This window comes from Callorhinus ursinus, unplaced genomic scaffold, assembly GCF_003265705.2.
Source record: "Callorhinus ursinus isolate GAN/ISIS: 27379988/994484 unplaced genomic scaffold, GSC_fseal_2.0 scaffold7, whole genome shotgun sequence".
Taxonomy (NCBI): Eukaryota; Metazoa; Chordata; class Mammalia; order Carnivora; family Otariidae; genus Callorhinus; species Callorhinus ursinus.
This window is the reverse complement of record NW_027397069.1, coordinates 76,105,380-76,130,279: the sequence shown is the minus strand read 5'-3', so window position 1 is coordinate 76,130,279 and position 24,900 is coordinate 76,105,380. Positions and strand designations below refer to the sequence as shown.

Below are 24,900 nucleotides of genomic sequence, written 5' to 3'. Positions count from 1 at the left end.
TTTAACCACTATAACAGGCATAAGGTGATTTCTCATTGTTGTTTTGATTTCATTTCCCTGATAATTAGTGATGTTGAGCATCCTTTCATGTATCTGTTGGTCATCTGTAAGTGTCTTCTTTGGAAAAATGTCTACTCAGGTCCTCTGCCCTGAGTAGATCAACAATCAGATTGTTTCGGGTTTTTGGTGTTGAATTGTATAGTTCTTTATGTATTTTAGATACTAACCCCTTATCAGCTATGTCATTGCAAATATCTTCTCCCATTCAGTAGGTTGTCTTTTTGTTTTTGATGGTTTCCTTTGCTGTGTAAAAGTTTATTTTTGCTTTCATTCCCCTTCCCTTAGGAGACATATCCTAAAAAATGTTGCTATGGTTGATGTCAGAGAAATTACTGTCTGTGTTTTCTTCTAGGATTTTTATGGTTTCAGGTCTCACATTTAGGTCTTTAATCCATTTGAGTCTATTTTTGCATATTTTGTATATTGTATGCAATCTTTTTTCTTTTTTGCTTACTTCTCCCTTCCCCCCACTCCAGGTAGCCTATATTACCAAAATGGTATGCAGTCTTCCTTACTTTTATCCATGCTTATATAACCATAAATAAAAGGTAGTAATAATACATTAACTTGAAAGCACTCAGAATGGAGTAAAAGTTAACTTTGCAAATTTGTAGAAAGTAGCAAATAGAGGTAATGCCCTAATTTCTGCATTCACTCAAATTCTTGGCCTTTGAGAAAATCCTCCTGTAGGCTATCCCAGGGGTGGCAGTCTGCACATGCTTTCCTTCAAGAGAACAGAAAACAGGTTGATCCAACTGCTCAACCAGTAGGGATAGTGTCTTCAAGTTCTTTTGGGGGGGGGGGGGTAAGGGGAGAGGTAATTAACATACATTGTTACATTAGTGTCAGATGTACTGTCCTCTAGTTCTTTTATATTCCTCATAGAGCTTATTCTACTTTTAGACAAATAACAGGCTCTCAAAACTCATCAAATAGTGAACAAATCAGAAAAGGAACTGACTGAGCCCAGGCTGGGGTGTGTTAATTGATTGATAGAGTAATAAGTAGTCATTAATGGCCATTATAGTTTGTAAGTTGAGCACACAGAGAAATAATCTCTCTCTTCCTCATTCTCAAACTTTATGTAAAAAGTAGTCTCCCTTAGAAGGATATAAACTCCAAAATTTTACTTCCAGGTAAGACCCCTTTTTTTCCCTTCAGAGAAAGTATTCATAATATATCCTTTCATTTATAGTTTTATGAAAGTTTCCATTGAACATGTAAAGAAAGTGGAAAAATTCTAAGTTGCTATGAATGTTTGGTATTTTTCCCACTCTGTTAAAAATCTACTTTCTCTTCCAAGTGAAATGGAAGAAGGAAGGCAGTTTGTAATAGAGCTAATAGATATAGGCCCTGGAGTCAACCTACTTGGGCATCATCAAAGCCTACCAACCAAAGAGCATCAGGAACACACCTTCAGGCAAACAAGCAAGGTTGAGTCAACTTGCTGCTTCAAAGGAAAGAGCACACCAAGAAAATCATGGGGCTCCCAGTGGAGTAGTACTTGGAGGGTATCATTTTAGGATCTGGTTCATCCTGGGAGATTCTGAGGAAGATCTGGGGGAGCAAGAGTCAGTTTTGATTGGGTGCCATCAAGAAGCAAGGGCAAACTGGTGTTTGGGTATCTTGGTAATTTTTATCTAGGAGATGGGAGAATTAAAGAGGGCTAAAGCCATCATGAATAAAGAAACTCACATTAGCTGGAAGAAAGGAATATTTAGTTCTTTCTAGTTGCAGAGCATCCTTGTCTCTTTCTAGGATCAGACATGAACCAAGTAGTTGTATTTCCATCCTGTTCCACCCTAGCCACAGAGTGGATGTATCTGAGTCTTGCTTAGAGTCTGTGAAAATTGTTCATGCTTAGTTGGGAACATTGTGGCCTAGCTGTCAGCTGCCAGGACTGTTTCCTTACCTGAATTGATTTAGCTGTAAAGGCTTGTACAAATAACTTTCTCTCTCTGTACTTTGGTTTTCTCCTCTGTAAAATTTATCTTACCAAATATTGTCGTAAAATTGGAAGAGTTAATACACATTAAGTGATAAGTGTTGTTCATTATACATAGTAAGCACTCAAGAATTGGTAGCTACTATTATCAATGTCATTCTCATGATGATCATTACAACTTTCCATTAGCTTAGAGATGACTTTTCTGAAGGAAAATGTTTCCAAGCTGGCATGCTCACTCATGTGAGCATGCACATACACACACACACAACTAGAGGTAGGATTTTTCCAATGCTGCTTTCTCAAGAAGCTGCTAAAAAGACAGTGTTGGTTTAGATCTGTTAAAAAAAAGTCCTTCAGCAACCTTGACAAGAGTTACATTAAACATAAAGTTCAACCCTGAAGCAAGGGGAAGAAGGCCAGGGAGGCCTTTCTGGACCCTGAAATCCTCTAATGATCTTTGCAAAGTACAAGTTTCCCCAAATTAACATGATCTGAATCTAATAAGAACAATAATAAGCACTAATGCAAATCACTACAGACTTAGTCACCTAAAAATATCCTACGATCTTCTGTATTAGGAGGGTAACCATAAAATTTATCACTCAAACTGGGACACTTATGAAAATAAAATGAGGCACTATTAATAATTGTGCTAAGATAAGAGGCATAAACCAGGATGTCCTCAGCTAACTGGGATACATGGTCACCCTGTGCATTAGGTGGTGTGACCTGGCAGAGAAAGCACAGGTCTAGGGTCAGACCCTCCATCCAAACATATTCATGGACAACTCATTTAACCATTCTATACTGCAATTCTTTCAAATGTAAGGGAGCAATGATGATAATCTCTCTTCATCTCAAAAGGAAAGAGATATTAATATTTATTTAAACCATATCTCATCAAGTGTGTGATAATGTGTTTCTAGTGTTATTAAACATTTTCTATAGGGGGTCTGAGAATCTAGCCTCTTAAATTCTTGAAAACAAGGACTTACGCTCAGAACCAGCAACCTTGCCCTCCTTAGCAGTTGGGGTCAAATAAGGACAGAATGTAGGGTTTTCTCAGGAGAAAGGACCTCCTCTAACCACCAAATGTTCAAACAGCTTCCATGGGGGCAAGTCCAGAAAGCTGCTCCAATCTTCAGATACTAAAACCAAATACTCAGACTATCTCCAGAATGGTTAGGTCCTCAATATGTGTCCTGTTTTCACCACCTAAAAGCGACAGCTTTGAGACAACAGGGCAAATTTGTACTGTCTAGCCTTTTTTTTTTTTCTAAGATTTATTTATTTGAGAGAGAGAAATAGAGCACAAGCAGGGGGAGGAGCAGAGGGAGAGAGACAAGACTCTGAGCTGAGTGCAAGCCTAATGCAGAGCTCACTCTCACAACCCTGAGATCAGAACCTAAGCTGAAATCAAGAGCTGAAATCAACTGACTGAGCCACCCAGGTGCCCCGATCTTGCCCTTTTGATTCATCTGATTCTCCAGAAAGTAGCAGCCATTCTATTTATATATTATTCAGTTAGATCTTTCATAAGCAGTAATTGACTATTTCACATAGTGCATTATTAGAGAGAGTGTGTTGCAGCCACTCTGATTAAACAGAATGGACCCCACCCAAAATTTGGTGATATCAAATTACACACACGAAGAGGGTATGGAAAGGTTTATTACTCACATAATGAGACTTTCTGTTCCCAAGCAGGTCCACAATGGCTGTGAGAGCAGAGAAAGGAAAGTGTCTTGGGCTTGTACTGTGGTACGGGTGGGGATGGGTTGAGGATTCCAAAAGAGAGACTATCCAGGCTTTCTTATTATCTTTTTCAAATCTGGGACAGAAAGAAGAGAGATAAGTGATGCTTAAAAGCTGTCAGCAAACATCAAAAAGGAGTCTGACTCCTTACTACAGGGGATATGTCTGAGTCAAGTCAGCTCAGTGGGACAAGGAGGACAAGCATAAAGGAACAACAGGGACTCATCGGATCAAGGACTCTTACCCAAGTAAACAAAGAACTCTTAAAACTCAACAATAAGAAAGCAATGTAATTTAAAAAATGGGCCAAAGACCTTGACAGAAGGACGCCTGGGTGGCTCTGTCAGTTAAGCATCTGCCTTCAGCTCAGGTCATGAGCCCATGGTCCTGGGATCAAGTCCCACATCGGGCTCCTTGCTCAGCAGGGACCCTGCTTCTCCCTCTGCCTGCCTGCCACTCTCCCTGCTTGTGCTGTCTTTCTCGCTCTCTCTTTCTCTCTCTCTCTCTCCCTTTCTCTGACAAATAAATAAAATCTTTTTAAAAAAGACTTTGATTCATTGTTTTTGTATAACACCCAGTGCTCCGTGCAGTACATGCCCTCCTTATCACTACATCAAAAACTAATGATGTATTGTATGGTGACTAACATAACATAATTAAATTAAATTAAATTTTAAAAAAAGACCTTAACAGACACCTCACCAAAGAAGATACACAGATGGCAAATAAACATATGAAAAGATGCTCCATATAACATGTCATTAGGGAAATGCAAATTAAAACAACAATAAGATAACCACTATGTACCTATTAGAATTGCTAAATTCCAAAACACTGACAACACCAAATCCTAGTGAGGATTTGAGCAACAGGAACTCTAATTCATTGCTGGTGGGAATGCAAAATGTTACAGCCACTTTGGAAGACAGTTTGGCAGTTTCTCAAAAATTAAACATACCCTTACTATATGATTCAGCAATCATGCTCTTTGGTATTTACCCAAAGAAGGTAAAAACTTACGTCCACACAAAAACCTGCATATGTCTATTTATAGCAACTTTATTCATAATTGCCAAAATTTGGAAATAACCAAGATGTCCTTCAGTAGATGAATGGATAAATAAACTGTGGTACCTTCAGACAATTGAATATTATTCAGTGGTAATAAAAAATGAGCTATCAACCTCAGCCACAGCATGTAGACATGTCGCCAAAGGCAAGGGAAACAAAGGCAAAAATGAACTATGGGGACTTCATCAAGATAAAAAGCTTTTGCACAGCAAAGCAAACAGTCAACAAAACCAAAAGACAACCAACAGAATGGGAGAAGATATTTGCAAATGACATATCAGATAAAGGGCTAGTATCCAAAATCTATAAAGAACTTACCAAACTCAACACTCAAAGAACAAATAATCCAATCAAGAAATGGGCAGAAGACATGGACAGACATTTCTCCAAAGAAGACATCCAAATGGCCAACAAACACATGAAAAAATGCTCAACATCACCCAGGATCAGGGAAATACAAATCAAAACCACAATGAGATACCACCTTACACCAGTCAGAATGGCTAAAATTAAAACAAGTCAGGAAACAGATGTTGGTGAGGATGCAGAGAAAGGAGAACCCTCCTACACTGTTGGTGGGAATGCAAGCTGGTGCAGCCACTCCAGAAAACAGTATGGAGCTTCCTCAAAAAGCTAAAAATAGAGCTACCCTACAACCCAGCAATTGCACTACTGGGTGTTTATCCCAAAGATACAAATGTAGTGATCCGAAGGGGTCCCTGTACCCCAATGTTTAAACAGTGTTGTCCAAAATAGCCAAACTATGGAAAGAGCCCAGATGTCCATTGACAGATGAACGGATAAAGAAGATGTAGTATATACATATATACAATGGAATACTATTCTGTCATTAAAAAAAATGACATCTTGCCATTTGCAGTGATGTGGCTGGAACTAGAGGGTATTATCCTAAATGAAATAAGTCAATCAGAGAAAGACAATTATCATATGATCTCACTCCTATGTGGAATTTAAGAAACAAAACAGAGGATCATAGGGGAAGAGAGGAAAAAATAAAACAAGACAAAACTAGAGAAGGAGACAAACCGTAAGAGACTCTTAATCATAGGAAACAAACTGAGGGTTGCTGGAGGGGAGCAGTGTGGGGGGAAGGGGTAACTGGGTGATAGACATTAAGGAGGGCACGTGATGTAATGAGCATTGAGTATTATATAAAACTGATGAATCACTGACCTCTACCTCTGAAACTAATAATACATTATATGTTAACTAATTGAATTTAAATTTTAAGAAGTATATTAAAAAAAAGAATACCAGGAGTTCTAAAAAAGAAAGAGATGAGCTATCAAGCCATGAAGAGATAGAAGAAACTTAAGTACATATTACTAAGTGAAAGAAGCCAATCTGAGATTACATACTGTATGATTCCAACCGTATGACATTCTGGAAAAGGCAAAACTATGGAGACAGTTAAATGATCCATGGTTGCTAGTGAATGAGGAGGGGGAAGAGATGAATAGGCAAAGTGCAGAGAATTTTTAAGGACAGTGAAAATATTCTATGATATAATGATGGATATATATCATTGTCCATTTGTCCAAACCCATTGAATATATAACATCGAGAGTAAATCCTATGGTTAACTATGGACTTTGCATGATAGTAATGTGTCAATGTAGGTTCATTCTTGGTTAAAAAGAAAAAAATGTACCATTCTGGTGAATGATGTTGATAATGGAGGAAGCTATGCATGTGCGGGAGGAGGTTGTATATGGGGTATCTTTCTCTTTCTCTCAATTTGATTGTAAGCCTAAACCTACTTTCAAAAAGAAAAGGAAAGAAGCAATATTGGAGACAACACAGTTGTAGAAGCCCTACATGGTGCTGAAAACTGTGCTAGGCACTGACTACAGGACTTTATTTAGTGCTTATTGTCTGTCAGACACTGTTCTAAGCACTTTTATATATGTTAACTCAATTAATCCTAACAACAATCTTGAGAGGGAGGTACTATTATCATCCCACTTTGTAGAAGGGAAAACTGAAGCAGAGAGAGTAAGTACATTGCCCAGGTACACATAATTAGCTTTAAGTAGCAGAGCCAAGAATCAGACCCAATCAGTCTGACTCCACAGTTTGTGCTCTTAGCCACTGTGTGATACTGTCTCTCATAAATGAGGGATCAGTCAATGTCTGTGAAACCCAAAGATATTTATTTCAGTTCCTTCTACTTGAAGCGAATACTTTCCATAGTGATTTTTTTTTAAAGATTTTATTTATTTATTTGAGAGAGAGAGAGAGAATGAGAGATAGAGAGCACGAGAGGGAAGAGGGTCAGAGGGAGAAGCAGACTTCCTGCTGAGCAGGGAGCCCGATGCGGGACTCGATCCCAGGACTCCAGGATCATGACCTGAGCTGAAGGCAGTCGCTTAACCAACTGAGCCACCCAGGTGCCCAGTCATTTTTATGTATTAACATAAAAAATAAAACCTCAAAAATACGTGACTAGTCCTACATAATTTTTACAATTCCATTTAGTTTTGTAGCATCAGTGGGAATTAAATGGGAGGCGTAGGTTTACTACTATATTTCTATTTTGTAGGAAGGAAAACCATGGTTCTGAGAAGTTAGGTCTAGACTACATATAAAGCACTGCAGCCAGACCTCTCCAGGACCCTTTGTGCTTCACCTGGACCAACCTCTGAAAGGTAATTTCAGGTTCATCGAAAGAGCAGAACTGGCAAACTTATGAATTGATGGAGAGCCCATTTGCCATGTCTCACTCATGCGATGTGAATACTAATACAGTCTGGCCGTGGGATTTTAGGAAATGAAGTGTAATGAGAAGCCTGCTGTAGTATCCAACACACATTCATCTTTACAAGTGAATGCCACCCTTGGTCACAGCCCTGGATTCTTTCCACTCCTGAACATCTCTAGGAACATGGAAGGTCAAGTGTTATTTAAGAAGAGCATTAATATCTGATGCTTGTTAATAGTGAACTGTCTACAAAGCCCTTTCACACTTAACTCTCATCATAAGTCTGAGAAATGATCTGGGCATTTTACAGGTGAAGGGAGTGAATCTCAAAAAGATTCCCTTGCCTAATGTCGCAAAGATAATCAAGGACAGAACTGAGTTTATCTGCCTTCTGGCATGGAATAGTTCTCAGGACCCTAGTGAAATCCTCATTCAAAATTCTTGAAAGTTGGAGGAACTAAAACAGAAACTCTGAGCAGGTTGGGAGTCAATGAGAGTCCATCTTAGTTCGTATGCCTACTGGATCCCTCTGTGTGTAAGGCACTGTGGGAGCCTTCTGCATGCATTATCTTGGTGAACCCTGTAAGCAGCTCTACATTGTAGGGACTATTATCATGTCCATTTTGCAGATGAGGAAAAAGAGGCTTGGAAAGGTAACATAACTTGCTCCAAGATCACATGGATAATAAGTGTCCATAGCGGTGGGGTGGGCCAAGATGGCAGAGGAGCAGGAGACCTGGATTTCGTCCGGGCCTGGAATTCAGCTAGATAGGGATCAAACCATTCTGAACACCTACGAACTCAACAGGAGATCAAAGAAAAGAATAGCAGCAACTCTCTGAACAGAAAAGCGACCACTTTCTGGAAGGTAGGATGTACGGAGAAGTAAATCCTAGGCGATATTCAGGAAGATAGGCAGCGGGGGAGGGGGCCTCCATCAGCTGCTTCTGGCAAGTGATAGAGCCATGGAGCACAAAACTGGCACTTTTAGAAGTCAGCTCCACTGAGGGACGTCGTTCCAGTGGCTAAGTGGGGGGTGGAACCTCGCTGGGACAGTGTGGTCTCAGGACGCTCAGGGTCACAGAATGACTGGGGGGTGCCTGAGTGAGGCAGAGCTCCCAGGTATTGGAGCAGGGAAGCCAGCTGCAGAGACGGAGCTGAGGCGCGGGCTCTCAGCTCGGGGTTGCCATAAACCATGATCCACGGCACAGTCGGGCCACTGCTCCTCCAGCAGGGACCCAACAAGCAGCAGATCCGGGGAGACTTCCCTTCCTCCCCCAGGAGGAGTGGCACGGGAGCGCACCACAGGGATCTGCTGGGTTTGGAGACTCCACGGGGTCAGGTGCCAGAGATAGAAATGCTCGGTCACAGGCCAGGTGAGCTCGGAGTGCGGCTGGAGACGGGGAGACAGGAGTGATTAACTGCTTTTCTCTGGGGGTGCACTGAGGAATGGGGCCCCAAATTCTCAGCTCCTACGGAGCGGAGATTGGGAGGTCGCCATTTTCACTCTCGTCCTCCACAGCTTGCAGGGAACAAAATCTCCGGAGAGCAAACCCGAGCAGATTACTTAGCCTGGACCCGGCAAGGGTGGGGCAATTCCGCCTCCAGCAAAGACATTTGGGAATCATGGCAACAGGCCCCTCCCCCAGAAGATCAGCAAGAAAAGCCCGCCAAGACCAAGTTTACCGATCAATGAGAATGGCAGAACTCCAGCGCTAGGGGAATATTGCACATAGAATTCATGGCTTTTTTACCACGATACTTTAGTCTTTCAAAGTTAATTTTTTTTTGAATTTTTCTTTTTCCCTTTTTCAACCAACATCTTATCAATCCCTTTTTTAAAACATATTTTTTATTTTTTATTTTTAGAGTCATGTTCTATCCCTTCATAGTAGTTACCCTTATTTTTGGCATATATATATATATATATATATATATAAAGTTGTTCTCTCTTTAACATTTTGAGATACAGTTTCTTCTAACAGATCAAAATATACCCTAAATCTCTAGTGTATGGCTTTGTTCTAGTCTTCTGCCTGATCACATTCTCTCCCTTTTTTTTTTAAACCCTCTTCTTTCTTTTTTCAACCAACTTCTTATCTTATCAATTCCTTTTATAAAATCTTTTATAATTTTCATCTTTACACTCATAGTCCATCCCTTCATCGTATTAACCCTTATTTTTGTACATATATAACTTTTTCTTTCTTTAAAATTTTGGGAGGCACTTTCTTCTAACGGACCAAAATACACCCAAAATGTAGTGTGTGGAACTGATCTATGCACCAGCCTGATCATATTTGATCATATTCTGGGTTTTTTGTTTTGTTTTTGTTTGTTTTATCTTTTTCTTTTTCTTTTTTCTTTCTTTCCCTTTCTTTTCCCCCGGTTTCAGGTCTTTTCTGATTTGTTTAGTGTATATTTTCTGGGGATGTTGTTACCCTGTTAGCATTTTGATCTCTCATTCATCTATTCTTTTTTTTTAAAGATTTTTATTTATTTATTTGTCAGAGAGAGAGAGAGAGAGAGAGAGCACAAGCGGAGGAGCTGTAGAGGGAGAGGGAGAAGCAGGCTCCTCACTGAGAAAGGAGCCTGATGTGGGACTCGATCCCAGGACCCTGGGATCATGACCTGAGCTGAAGGTAGACGCTTAACGACTGAGCCACCCAGGCGTCCCTCTCATTCATCTATTCTCCTCTGGACAAAATGACAAGACGGAAAAAATCACCTCAACAAAAAGAACAAGAGGCAGTACCGACTGCCAGGGACCTAATCAATACAGACATTAGTAAGATGTCAGAACTAGAGTTCAGAATGATGATTTTAAAGATACTAGCTGGGCTTGAAAAAAGCATGGAAGGTATTACAGAAATCCTTTCTGGAGAAATAAAAGAACGAAAATCTAACCAAGTCGAAATCAAAAAGGCTATTAATGAGGTGCAATAAAAAATGGAGGCTCTAACTGCTAGGATAAATGAAGCAGAAGAGAGAATTATAGATATAGAAGACCAAATGATGGAAAATAAAGAAGCTGAGAAAAAGAGATAAACAACTCCTGGATCACGAGAGCAGAATTCGAGAGATAAGTACTTGATACCATAAGATGAAACAACATTAGAATAATTGGGATCCCAGAAGAAGAAGAAAGAGAGCTACAGGCAGAAGGTATATTGGAGCAAATTATAGCAGAGAACTTCCCTAATATGGGGAAGGAAACAGGCATCAAAATCCAGGAGGCACAGAGAATCCATCTCAAAATCAATAAAAATAGGTCAATACCCCAACATCTAATAGTAAAACATACAAGTCTCAGAGACAAAGAGAAAATCCTGAAAGCAGCTCGGGAGAAGAGATATGTAACCTACAATGGTAGAAACATTAGATGGGCAACAGACCTATCCACAGAGACCTGGCAGGCCAGAAAGGACTGGCATGATATATTCAGAGCACTAAACGAGAAAAATGTGCAGCCAAGAATACTATATCCAGCTAGGCTGTCACTGAAAATAGAAGGAGAGATAAAAAGCTTCCAGGACAAACAAAAACTAAAGGAATTTGCGAACATGAAACCAGCCTTACAAGAAATATTGAAAGGGGTCCTCTAAGCAAAGAGAGAGCCTAAAAGCAAAATAGACCTGAAAGGAACACAGACAATATACAGTAACAGTCACCTTACAGGCAATACAATGACACTAAATTCCTATCTTTCAATAGTTACCCTGAATGTAAATGGGCTATATGCCCCAATCAAAAGACACAGGCTATCAGGTTGGATAAAAAAACAAGACCCATTGATATGCTGTCTGCAAGAGACTCATTTCAGACTCAAAGACACTCCAGATTGAAAGTGAGGGGGTGGAAAATCACTTACCATGCTAATGGACACCAAAAGAAAGCTGGGGTGGCAATCCTTATATCAGACACATTAGATTTTAAACCAAAGACTGTAATAAGAGATGAGGAAGGACACTATATCCTACTTAAAGGGTCTATCCAACAAGAAAATCTAACAGTTATAAATATCTAGGCCCCTAGCATGGGAGCAGGCAATTATATAAGCCAATTAATAACAAAAGCAAAGAAACACATCGACAACAGTACAATAATAGTGGGGGACTTTAACACCCCCCTCACTGAAATGGACAGATCATCTAAGCAAAAGATCAATAAGGAAATAAAGACTTTAAATGACACACTGGACCAAATGGACTTCACAGACATATTCAGAACATTCCATCCCAAAGCAATGGAATACACATTCTTCTCTAGTGCCCATGGAACATCCTCCAAAATAGATCATATCCTAGGTCACAAATCAGGTCTCAACCGGTACCAAAAGATTGAGATCATTCCCTGCATATTTTCAGATGACAATGCTATGAAACTAGAATTCAATCACAAGAGGAAAGTTGGAAAGAACTCAAGTACATGGAGGCTAAAGAGCATGCTACTAAAGAATGAATGGGTCAACCAGGAAATTAAAGAAGAATTAAACAAATTCATGGAAACAAATGAAAATGAAAACACAACTGTTCAAAATCTTTGGCATGCAGCATAGGCAGTCCTAAGAGGAAAGTATATAGCAATACAAGCCTTTCTCAAGAAACAAGAAAGGTCTCAAATACACAACCTAACCCTACACCTAAAGGAGCTGGAGAAAGAACAGCAAATAAAGCCTAAACCCAGCAGGAGAAGAGAAATCATAAAGATCAGAGCAGAAATCAATGAACTAGAAACCAAAAGAACAGTAGAACAGATCAACGAAACTAGGAGCTGGTTCTTTGAAAGAATTAACAAGATTGATAAACCCCTGGCCAGACTTATCAAGAAGAAAAGAGAAATGACCCAAATCAACAAAATCATGAATGAAAGAGGAGAGATCACAACCAACACCAAAGAAATACAAACAATTATAAGAACATATTATGAGCAACTCTATGCCAGCAAATTAGATAATCTGGAAGAAATGGATGCTTTCCTAGAGATGTATCAACTACCAAAACTGAGCCAGGAAGAAATAAAAAACCTGAACAGACCTATAACCACTAAGGAAATTGAAGCAGTCATCAAAAATCTCCCAACAAACAAAAGCCCAGGGCCAGATGGCTTCCCAGGGGAATTCTACCAAACATTTAAAGAAGAATTAATACCTATTCTTCTGAAACTGTTCCAAAAAATAGAAATGGAAGGAAAACTTCCAAACTCGTTTTATGAGGCCACCATTACCTTGATCCCAAAACCAGACAAAGACCCCATTAAAAAGGAGAATTACAGACCAATATCCTTGATGAACATGGATGCAAAAATTCTCACCAAAATATTAGCCAATAGGATACAACAGTACATTAAAAGGATTATTCACCATGACCAAGTGAGATTTATCCCTGCTCTGCAAGGTTGGTTCAAACCGCAAATGAATCAATGTGATAGAATGCATTAATAAAAGAAAGAACAAGAATCAGATGATCCTCTCAATAGATGCAGAAAAAGCATTTGACAAAGTACAGCATCCTTTCTTGATTAAAACTCTTCAGAGTATAGGGATAGAAGGTACATACCTCAATATCATAAAAGCCATCTATGCAAAACCCACAGCAAATATCATTCTCATTGGGGAAAAACTGAGAGCTTTCTCCCTAAGGTCAGGAACACGGCAGGGATGTCCACTATCACCACTGCTATTCAACATAGTGTTAGAAGTCCTAGCCACAGTAATCAGACAACAAAAAGAAATCAAAGGCATCCAAATCGGCAAAGAGGAAGTCAAACTCTCACTCTTTGCAGATGATAATACTTTATGTGGAAAACCCAAAAGACTCCACCCCAAAACTGCTAGAACTCATACAGGAATTCAGTAAAGTGGCAGGATATAAAATCAATGCACAGAAATCAGTGGCATTCCTATACACCAACAACAAGACAGAAGAGAGATAAATTAAGGAGTCGATCCCATTTACAATTGCACCCAAAACCATAAGATACCTAGGACTAAATCTAACCAAAGAGGCAAAGAGTCTGTACTCAGAAAACTATAAACTATTCATGAAAGAAATTGAGGAAGACACAAAGAAATGGAAAAACGTTCCATGCTTATGGATTGGAAGAGCAAATATTGTGAAGATGTCAATGCTACCTAGAGCAATCTACACATTCAATGCAATCCCCATCAAAATACCATCCACTTTTTTCAAAGAAATGGAATCCTAAAATTTGTATGGAACCAGAAAAGACCCCGAATAGCCAGAGGAGTGTTGAAAAAGAAAAGCAAAATGGCAGCATCACAATTCCAGACGTCAAGCTCTATTACAAAGCTGTCATCATCAAGACAGTATGGTACTGGCACAAAAACAGACACATAGATCAATGGAACAGAATAGAGAGCCCCGAAATGGACCCTCAACTCTATGGTCAACTAGTCTTTGACAAGGCAGGAAAGAATGTCCAATGGAAAAAAGACAGTCTCTTCAACAAATGGTGTTGGGAATATTGGACAGCCACATGCAGAAGAATGAAACTGGACCATTTCCTTCCACCACACACAAAAATAGACTCAAAATGGTTGAAAGACCTCAATGTGAGACAGGAGTCCATCAAAATCCTAAAGGAGAACACAGGCAGCAACCTCTGTGACCTCAGCCACAGCAACTTCTTCCTAGAAACATCACCAAAGGCAAAGGAAGCAAGGGCAAAAATGAACTATTGGGACCTCATCAAGATAAAAACCTTTTGCACAGCAAAAGAAACAGTCAACAAAACCAAAAGACAACTGACAGAATGGGAGAAGATATTTGCAAATGACATATCAGATAAAGGGCTAGTATCCAAAATCTATAAAGAACTTCTTAAACTCAACACCCAAAGAACAGATGATCCAATCAAGAAATGGGCAGAAAACATGAACAGACATTTTTTCCAAGAAGACATCCAAATGGCCACAGACACAGGAAAAAGTGCTCAGCATCGCTCGGCATCAGGGAAATCCAAATCAAAACCTCAATGAGATACCACCTCACACCAGTCAGAATGGCTAAAATGAACAAGTCAGGAAATGACAGATGTTGGCGGGGATGTGGAACCCGCCTAGACTGTTGGTGGGAATGCAAGCTGGGGCAGCCACTCTGGAAAACAGTATGGAGGTTCCTCAAAAAGTTGAAAATAGAGCTACCATATGATCCAGCAATCGCACTACTGGGTATTTACCCCAAAGATACAAATGTAGGGATCCAAAGGGGTACGTGCACCCCAATGTTTATAGCAGCAATGTCCACAATAGCCGAACTGTGGAAAGAGCCAAGATGTCCATCGGATGAATGGATAAAGAAGATGTGGTGTATATATATACAATATAATATTATGCAGCCATCAAAAGGAATGAATTCTTGCCATTTGCAATGACGTGGATGGAACTGGAGGGTGTTATGCTGAGCGAAATAAGTCAATCAGAGAAAGACATGTATCATATGACCTCACTGATATGAGGAATTCTTAATCAGGAAACAAACTGAGGGTTGCTGGAGTGGCGGTGGGTGGGATGGGGTGGCTGGGTGATAGACATTGGGGAGTGTATGTGCTATGGTGAACGCTGTGAATTGTGTAAGACTGTTGAATCACAGATCTGTACCTCTGAAATAAATAATACATTATATGTTAAAAATATATATATAGCAGGAGGGGAAGAATGAAGGGGGGGAATTCGGCGAGGGAAACAAACCATGAGAGAGTATGGACTCTGAAAAACAAACTGAGGGTTCTAGAGGGGAGGGAGGTGGGGGGATGGGTTAGCCTGGTGATGGGTTAAAGAGGGCACATTCTGCAAGGAGCACTGGGTGTTATATGCAAACAATGAATCATGGAACACTACATCAAAAATCAATGATGTAATGTATGGTGATTAACATAACATAATAATAATAAAAAAAATAAGTGTCCATAGAGTCCTTTGGCCAACTTAAGCCTTCCTACTATACTGCTCTGCCTGTGTGGTATAACAGGCCCATTTCCTTGGTAAGTAATATCCTGGGTAGAAGAATCCCCAGGCTATGAGCATAATAGCTCCTTATTCTGGAGCTAAAAATAAGAACTGAAGCTCTTCTACCCATTGCTACCAACTCCTCCCCACAACATAAAAGAGAGAGAAAGCAGTTGGATCCTATCATTCTCCTGCTTAACAAAATTCATAGTTTTAGCATAGCCTACAACGCTGTAACTGATCTGCCTTTGTCCACCTCTCCAGCTTCATTTTGTACCATCTTCCTCACCTACCACCGCTAACAGGAAGGGTGTCAACAGCACCTTGCAGGGGATAATAAGGGGACCATCTTTAGGAAAATGCAATCTGCCTCAGAAAAGCAAGACTAGGGGCACCTAGGTGGCTCAGTCGGTTAAGCATCTGCCTTCGGTTCAGGTCATGATCTCAGGGTCCTGAGATGGAGCCCTCAGCAGGCTCCCTGCTCAGCAGGGAGCCTGCTTCTCCCTCTGCCTGCCACTCCCCCTGCTTGTGCTCTCTCTCTTTCTCTGTCAAAGAAATAAATAAAATCCTTAAAAAAAAAAAAGGCATACATGCACCCTGATGTTCATAGCAGCATTATTTACAATACCCAAATTATGGAAGCAGCCCAAGTGTTTATTGACTGATGAATGCATAAAGAAGATGTGGTATACATGTATATAATGGAATATTATTCAGCCATAAAAAAAGAATGAAATCTTGCCATCTGCAACAACATGGATGGAGCTAGAGAGTATAACGCTAAGCAAAATCAGTCAGCCAGAGAAAGACAAATACCATATGATATCACTCATATGTAGAATTTAAGAAACAAAACAAATGAGCAAAAGAAAAAAAAGACAAGGCAGGAGACAGACTCTTAACTATAGATAACAAATTGATGGTTACCAGAGAGGAGATGGGTGGGGGATGGGTTAAATAGGTGATGGGGATTAAGAAGTACACTTGTTGTTAAGCATCTGCCTTCGGCTCAGGTCATGATCCTAGGGTCCTGGGATCGAGCCCCGCATCAGGCTCCCTGCTCAGCGGGAAGCCTACTTCTCCCTCTCCCACTCTCCTGCTTGTGTTCCCTCTCTTGCTGTATCTCTCTCTATCAAATAAATAAAATCTTAAAAAAAAAATACACTTGTTGTGATGAGCACCAGGTGATGTATGGAATTGTTGAATCATATTGTACACCTGAAACTAATATAACAACACTACAGAGATCTTGGTGATGGTAGGAATCCACCCTCTGGATTCAGCCCTGGTGGGGAATGTTTGAAGGAAGCATTGAGGATTTGAGAGCAGCTTTATGTAAAAACACAATGGATGAATTATGACATTTAATATACTGTTTTCACTAAAATGAGATAGACCAGTGATCTGGCCTATAGGAATGAGTCCACTGGTTTCCAAAAACTTCTGTCAATTCTGATGTTTTATTTGCCCTTAAGACAAAAGGTGGGGGCAGGCACCTGGGTGGCTCAGTCGTTAAGCATCTGCCTTCGGCTCAGGTCATGATCCCAGGGTCCTGGGATAGAGCTCCGCATCAGGCTCCCTGCTCGGCGGGAAGCCTGCTTCTCCCTCTCCCACTCCCCTTGCTTGTGTTCCCTTTCTCACTGTCTCACTGTCTCTCTCTCTCTCTCTGTCAAACAAATAAATAAAATCTTAAAAAAAAAAAAGATAAAAGGTGAGGGGGTTAGAGGAGATAAAAGGAGGACCTCTAAGAGGAAACAGGAGAATTAAATTTCCTGGCAAGAAAAGGGTGATAAATGTGACCATATTGTGACTCAGGCTATACCACCACACACCCCCCCACTGCCATTCTTCCATAATTCTATAATCCTCCTTTACCACAGTGAGCTTAAACACACCCTCATTTATTTCTTCATCTCCTCTCTGAAGCCATCATCGAAACAGATGCCATGTGTTAGAATCATACCCAGTGTTGTGAACCACATTAAAGATATATCTGACTCAAGTACAGGGAGTAAGGATGGCATTTAGAACACAAAATGGCAGACATAAAATACCACAACAAGACAACATGAGACTGAAGAAGTGTCTCTGCTTCTAGAGCTTTGTATGAAATGTTTTTATTCTTGTATATTATCTGAGAGGAGGGATGGAGAGCCTTCCATCCATGAGAAATGGACAGGTGAGGGTTTGGAAAGGTGGAGAACAGAGGCTGCAGAAGTGTGCCTACCCACCCCTCTGGCCAGGGCTCCTGAGGAAAGGTTCAAGGGGCAAGATTGCCTTAGAGCTAACAGTATAGCATACACAATCAGCAACTATTAGGGTCTGAAACAACAGGTCATATTTTCTATTGAAAGTTATCTGCAAATGCAGTTCCCTTCATCTACTTCACCACAGAGTAGACGCAGAGTCTGAGCTTGGACTGACCGTCCCTTGGAGATTTTCTAATCGTAACAATTTGCATCAATGTAAACAAACAAAATCACTGTGAACATGGGTGTTGCTACTCCCTCAGTGTCTATAGCTTTATGTTTCCAAGAGAGAAAAAAAACAGATGTAGATAGCAGGCAATGTAGGTTTTGGAATGGAAGGAACTAGGGAAATGTACATAAACCACTGAGGAGTCAGAAGAAATTTCAGCTATATAAAGCGGTCTATCTCTCAGTGAGCTTCACCTAGACCTCCTAAATCAGAACCTCTAGGGCTTGGGCCTCTGCATTCCCATAATCTCTCCAAAGGATTCTTAAGCAAAGTCTGAGAATTACCAGATAACCTCTGCAGTGTCTAGCCCACACCCAACTCAGTCAGAAAAGCAGTCACTTGCCCTGACAAATGCAGATGGAGAATTCTCCCAATTAATGAGTCCTGAATAGAGCATAGGAGAAACAATGGCAGATACTAACACCCTGCTGCCCTATAAGAAGGTTTACAGGGGTACATTTCCTCAGGCCCTGCAGGTTACTCTCCCAACTTTTAGGACCCCAGAGCTCTTCTTGGAGTTATTTCTGCAGTTCCCATCTTGTCCACTAACAGCCAAGTTGAAGTTTGCTGATCCCTACAAAAGGTCCCCAAATCTGGCCTGGAGCAGCAACTGTTATCTCTCCATTAATCCAAAATTTCCTCTCCATCCAAGCCATCTCTGTTACAATTCCCCAAAGTAAAGTCTTCTGGAAGTAGATATGGAATTTGGTATAATAAAATATAGGAGCATAGTCCAGAAATCAGAACACCAGGACTCTAACTCTACCCAAGAAAGTCAGGGCGGTTCTGAGCCTTGGCTTCCCCATCCCAAATGAGGAGGGGTCTGCAGCAATTTCTAAAGGTCATTCCTGGGCGCCTGGGTGGCTCAGTTGGTTGGGCGACTGCCTTCGGCTCAGGTCATGATTCCGGAGTCCCAGGATTGAGTCCCACATCGGGCTCCCTGCTCAGCGGGGGGTCTGCTTCTCCCTCTGACCCTCTTCCCTCTCGTGCTCTCTATCTCTCATTCTCTCTCTCTCAAATAAATAAATAAAATCTATAAAAAAAAAAAAAAAAAAAAAGGTCAATCCTGCTCCCCTGCCCTGAACTTTATAAGAAAAAAGCCAGTCACTTCCTGGAAAAAATACCCAAAGTCAGCTGGGTATTCTGCCTCCTTCAAACAACGTATAGAAGACAACTTATACATTTTCACTGTCCGCCTCTGCTAGCAGTGTTTTAGAACAGAAAAGTCAGTGGCAACATAGCAGAAGACCTGAAAACTACCTCCAAAAAGTAAGGAAGGAAACAAATTGCGAATACTGTTTGTTATGGGCCTGGCGCCATCTAGTGCATTTTGAGATTATGTCAAGCTGGTTATTGCTATGTTGGTGCATTCTCCCTGCAAACATCTTGTGTTCTGACACCACGTAAGCATTTACTACTATATTTCTATTGAGCACATATTTGTGTTTGACGCTCTGTGAATGTTGTATAATAAATTATTATTATTTTAAAGAATTTATTTATTTGAGAGAGAAAGCACCAACGGGGGGGTAGTAGAGGGAGAGGGAGAAGCAGACTCCCCGCTGAGCAGGGAGCCCAATGTAGGACTTGATCTCAGGACCCTGGGATCATGACCTGAGCTAGAGATGGATGCCAGCCAGGCCAGGCACTTTTTTTTTTTTTTGGTGCAGCAAAGCAAAGTTTATTGAGTGATAGTAAAGTGATAGTACAAAGCTCCCAAAGAGGGAGGGGACCCACGAGGGTTGCCCAAATGTTTTATAATGAATTATTTTAATGACTATCTGATACTTTCAGATAGTCTAGAAGAAAAATGTTAAATCCAATGTTTTAATGAAACAAAAGTAGAGTCAAAGTCAAAATATACTTGATAATTATAAAAATCATAATAAAATGTGGAATATCTATCTCTATATCTGTGTTCTGAGATGGCACTATACCAATGGTGTATTCGTAGAGATACACATGTAAAGAGTAAATCAAGGTTCATGACCCTGCCCATCCAAATTACTGGGATCTCGGGCACTTGAATGGCTCAGTCGGTTAAACGACTGCCTTCAGCTCAGGTAATGATCCCAGGGTCCTGGGATCGAGTCCCACATCAGGCTCCTTGCTCAGCAGGGAGCTTGCTTCTTCCTCTCCCTCTGCTACTCCCCCTACTTGTGCTCTCTTGCTCTCTCTCTGTCAAATAAATAAAAATAAAATCTTAAAAAAAACAAATTACTGGGATCTCATGTTTCCTTTGCATCTCATTTTCTCCCATTCCTATGCAAATACCAACAACAAAGCTGAATTTTAAAATAGAAGAGAAGGTAATAAAGCTTATGGAAGATAATGAATAAAATGAATGTTTAGCTTGAGGAAAGATTTTTAAATAATACTCAAAATTGCATATCTTAATGGACATTTCATAGTAAAATAAGACACTTTTGGACAATAAGAGATATCATACACGCAAACAATGAATCATGGAACACTACATCAAAAACTAATGATGTGGGGCGCCTGGGTGGCTCAGTCGGTTAAGCGTCTGCCTTCGGCTCAGGTCATAATCTCAGGGTCCTGGGATCGAGCCCCGCATTGGGCTCCCTGCTCAGCGGGAAGCCTGCTTCTCCCTCTCCGACTCCCCCTGCTTGTGTTCCCTCTCTGTCTCTGTCAAATAAATAAATAAAATCTTAAAAAAAAAACTAATGATGTAACGTATGGTGATTAACATAATAAAATAAAATTTAAAAAAAGAGAGATATCATAGAGTAAAAACAAAACAAAACAATAACAACAAAAAATAAAACAAGTCATAACCTAGAAAAGGATATTTGCTTTGGAATCTAGAATAAAGAATTGCTAGAAATCAATTAAGAGACAACCCAAAAGGCAAAAAAAGAATATGAAAGTCTAAATGACCTACACATGAAAACTCATTACTCACTAGTCATTAGAGAAATGTAAATTAAGGCTACAAAAAGATATCGTGCTACAGCCATTGAATTAGCAAAAAAATAAAACAGCTGCTAATCCAAGCATTTACACAGTAGGTTCATACTTTGATGGTGGGAATGAACAGGTAGGCTAAAAGACAAAGAATTTTGTTTATCTTGTATACCTTTGGGTGGAGAAACTATATCCCCAGGTTACCTAGAATACATATGTGCTTTCAGGTAGGCATGGGATTAGAAATGTGCTATCAGAGTAGTCTAGGAAGCCAACACATTAAATTAAAGTGGTCCTAGATTCATCGTGCCTTGGGATGCCTAAAGGAAGCAAAAATGAAATGTGAAGAAATGTATCCTTAATACAGGCCTCACAAGATTCTCACAGATAAACACTTTCAAACATGAGCTTAAAATCCAAAATTACAAAACACATGAAGAAACACATCACCATGAATAAGAATCAGTAAAAATAAATTGCATATTTATATCCCTCAAGAATATCAGGTAAAGGAATTCTGGGGTTATATGACAAAATAATTGTGCTTAAAATATTGAAGTAATAAAAGATGGAATGAAAAAACATGAGAAAGGAACACAATACTATCCAAAAAGATCAGGGATATTTTGAAATTAAAAACAAAAAGAATATCTAGAATTGAACTAAATAGGCACTAAAATTTAGAACTCAGCAGTCATGTTAAATAGCAGATTAGATTCAGCTGAAGAGAGAATTGATTAGCTGGGATAGATATATGAAAAAAGTTCCCAGAATGCAGCACAGAGAGATAAAGAAATGGAAAATATGAAAGAGAAGTTAAGAAAGGTATAGAATGAAAAGACCCTATTTACTATCTAATAGGAGTTCCAAAAAAAAAAAAAAAATAACAAGGAAGAACTAATATACAAAGAGTTTATAAATGGTCAAAAATTTTCCAGGCCAGTAAGATAAGAATACTTAGACTGAGGAATTGCAATCAATCCCAAGCAGAGTAAATATATATCTACACTTTGATATTATAATAAATATATAAAATGTCAGAGGCACCTAGAGGGCTCAGTCAGTTGAGCATCCAACTCTTGATTTCAACACAGGTCATAATCTCAGGGTCGTGTAATTGAGCCCAGCATCTGGCTCCATGCTTGGCAGGGAGTCTGCTTGAGATTCTCGACCTCTGCACCACCCCCCTGCCTGCCCCGACTTGCATGCTCTCTCTCTTGCTCTCTCTAAAATAAATGAATAGGTCTTTACTAAAAATAAATACAAATAAACATAAATATATAGAATGCCAAAGAAAAACAACTTACCCATAAAAAATGATAGATTTAGAGAAAACTTCTCAATAGCAACAATAGGAGTCAGAAATCAGTATGTTATCTCCAAAGACTGAGAAAAAATAACTGGCAACTTAGGATTTTATGTTACTAAATAACATTCAAGAATAAAGATGAAATAAAAATATATTTTCATCCAAATAAAAACTGAAAGCATTTGCCAGTAACATATCCCCACTATAGACATTTCTTCAGGGTGTCCTTGAAGAAGAAAAATTATCCTAGAAGGAAAGTATGAAGAAGAAGAATTAAAGAATTGACCAAATGTGAAAAAATGGCCAAAATAACGTGATAAAACTAGATTATTTGGATAAAATCAGATTGTTAAAGTGGTTGGAGGATACATGGACATTCATAATTTTATTCTTTATTCCTTTTTGTGGGACTAAAATATTTTATAACAATTTTTTTAATAGTTAAGGGTAGAGAGTTCCAGGTGAAGGTCCTGTGAGTGCAGAGTTTGACCTACTTATAGAACTGAAAAAGGCCAATGTATCTGGGACATAGTGAGAAGTGGTACAAAATGAAGCTAGAGAGGCAAGCAGAAGCCAAATCACAAAGGCCTCAGAGGCCATGTTAAGGATTTGTCATAGTCAATGAGAAGCCATTAAAGGAATCCAAACAAAGGATTAATCTAAATTAAATGTTAAAAAAATAATTCTGCCTGCTGTATTTGAGAGGTCATGGTAAGTACTAAGACCTAAACATATATCATTGTATTTCTCACTGGTCCTGATTTACCCAAAATTTATTCAACTTCTGAGATTACCAAAGGCAAAATTTTCTCCAGCACATCTGGTAACATTCAGAGATGATTCCTCTGTACTACACCATGTTAGATTCATAGTATGACTCATTAAGAACCCCTATGCAATGAGATTATTATTATTCAAATTACAGTACAGATATCCATAGTGGAAAAGAAGATTGTTGTTACATGCTAGAGTAGTACTGAATGCAAAGAGAAATGTAAAGGTTTCAGGGAGAAGCAGGTGGTTCTAAAGACCACTCATGGAGGATAAGAATATAAGTCAACAAAGAAGCAGGAGTATTCCAGATGAGGGGGATATGGAATACTATTCACAAAATGGTATAAGAATCAGCAGTGTTCCGGGGCACCTGGGTGGCTCAGCCAGTTAAATGCCCAATTCTTGATTTCCACTCTGGTCATGATCTCCAGATTGGGGGATCCAGCCCCCCCTCAGGCGCCACGCTCAATGGGGAGTCTGCTTGAGATTCTCTCCATCTCCTTCTGCCCCTCCCTCTGGCTCTGGTGCCCATGCTCCATCTCTTTCTCAAATAAGTAAATAAATCTTAAAAAAAAAGATGCAAACAATGAATCATGGAACACTACATCAAAAACTAATGATGTAATGTATGGTGACTAACATAACATAATAAAATAACATTAAAAAAATAAAAATAAAAAAATAAAAAAAGAATCAGCATGTTCCATGGAAATACTGGTTTGATCAGTACTTCAAATTCCATTCTGGAATAGTAGTAGAAACCATTGGATGAATAGCATGAGGAAGATTAAGAAATTAGTACTTTCTCCTGAAGGCAACAAAGTATAAACATTTTTGAGCAGCGATGAGCTTTTGAACATAATATTTCTGTTTGTATTTTTTTAAATGTAGAGGGAAAATAAGGAATATATGCAGGCTTTTATTCTTAACATCTGAAGGCACCCTGCCATCCCAAAGTGCTTCCTCCACAACATACCTACCACATTGCTACCAGATTACTGCAGCCCTTGCTCATACAACTTCACCAGCATTCTACTTCTTAAAGGGTGAAGTCCAAACTCCTTAGTACAACGTTCAAGACTCTCCAAAATTCGATCCCAACATACCTCTCCAAAAAGCTCACTTTAAGGAAATTAATACTCTGACCAAATGGCCGACAAAATAAATTCTGAAGAGACCACTGTATCTCCCAGCTACTTCCCTTTGCTTATGCCATTCTTTCTCCCCGGAATGCCCGATTTCCTGTTTACTACTTAGTCCTATCCAGTTTTTAAGTTCTAATGCAAACCCCTATATCTTCTAGGAAGGCTTTTCATACCGCTGTAGGGTCATACTGACATCTCTTAGAATTCAGTAATTCTTATTGTCTCTAACCCTCCTCTGGTACTGAACACAAGCTACCCAACCAAAAGTTAACGTTTTAGGTAGAGGGCTACATACCTCTCACGCAGGAACCTGTTAATCAATTCTTACCATCCCCAACTGCTCCCAGCAGTGCCTTGTTTACCATTTTGCACAACTGTTAAAGATGACCAGGCCTTAGTTTGAAATTACTAACGGACTCTCCCCACAGGCAGCTTTTGATAGGTTCTCCACTAAGGTCACTGTTAGCCAAACCTTCACATTCCTAGCACACCGGTTTAGGCTTCTGGCCCTGACACACTTAGGGAAGATGGATTACTTCAATATAAAAGACTGTTTGCTACCTGTAAAGTCAACAACAATGTCAGTAATAATATGCGAGATCTGAATTTGAATGCAGTAAGAGTGCTAAGGTGGTGGGCTTTGGGTAAAGATTTGAAAATTAAAAGTTCCCCACCCCGTCCTTTCTCGGAATGGACCCGCCCAGAGCAACCGCAAACAGCCACGCAGCACCTGGAAAGCGC

At 39.7% G+C, this 24,900-nt stretch overlaps 1 long non-coding RNA gene across 1 annotated transcript; it reads right to left on the bottom strand.

Moving 5' to 3' along the window:
- Window positions 1-718: 718 nt before the first annotated feature.
- On the bottom strand, window positions 719-24,705 carry LOC141373140 (uncharacterized). Its single transcript, XR_012378844.1, has 4 exons — window positions 24,455-24,705; window positions 3,689-3,839; window positions 1,475-1,617; window positions 719-784 (listed from the first exon to the last, which is right to left on the bottom strand). It is a non-coding gene; the product is annotated as an uncharacterized lncRNA (long non-coding RNA).
- Between the last annotated feature and the right edge of the window lie 195 nt (window positions 24,706-24,900).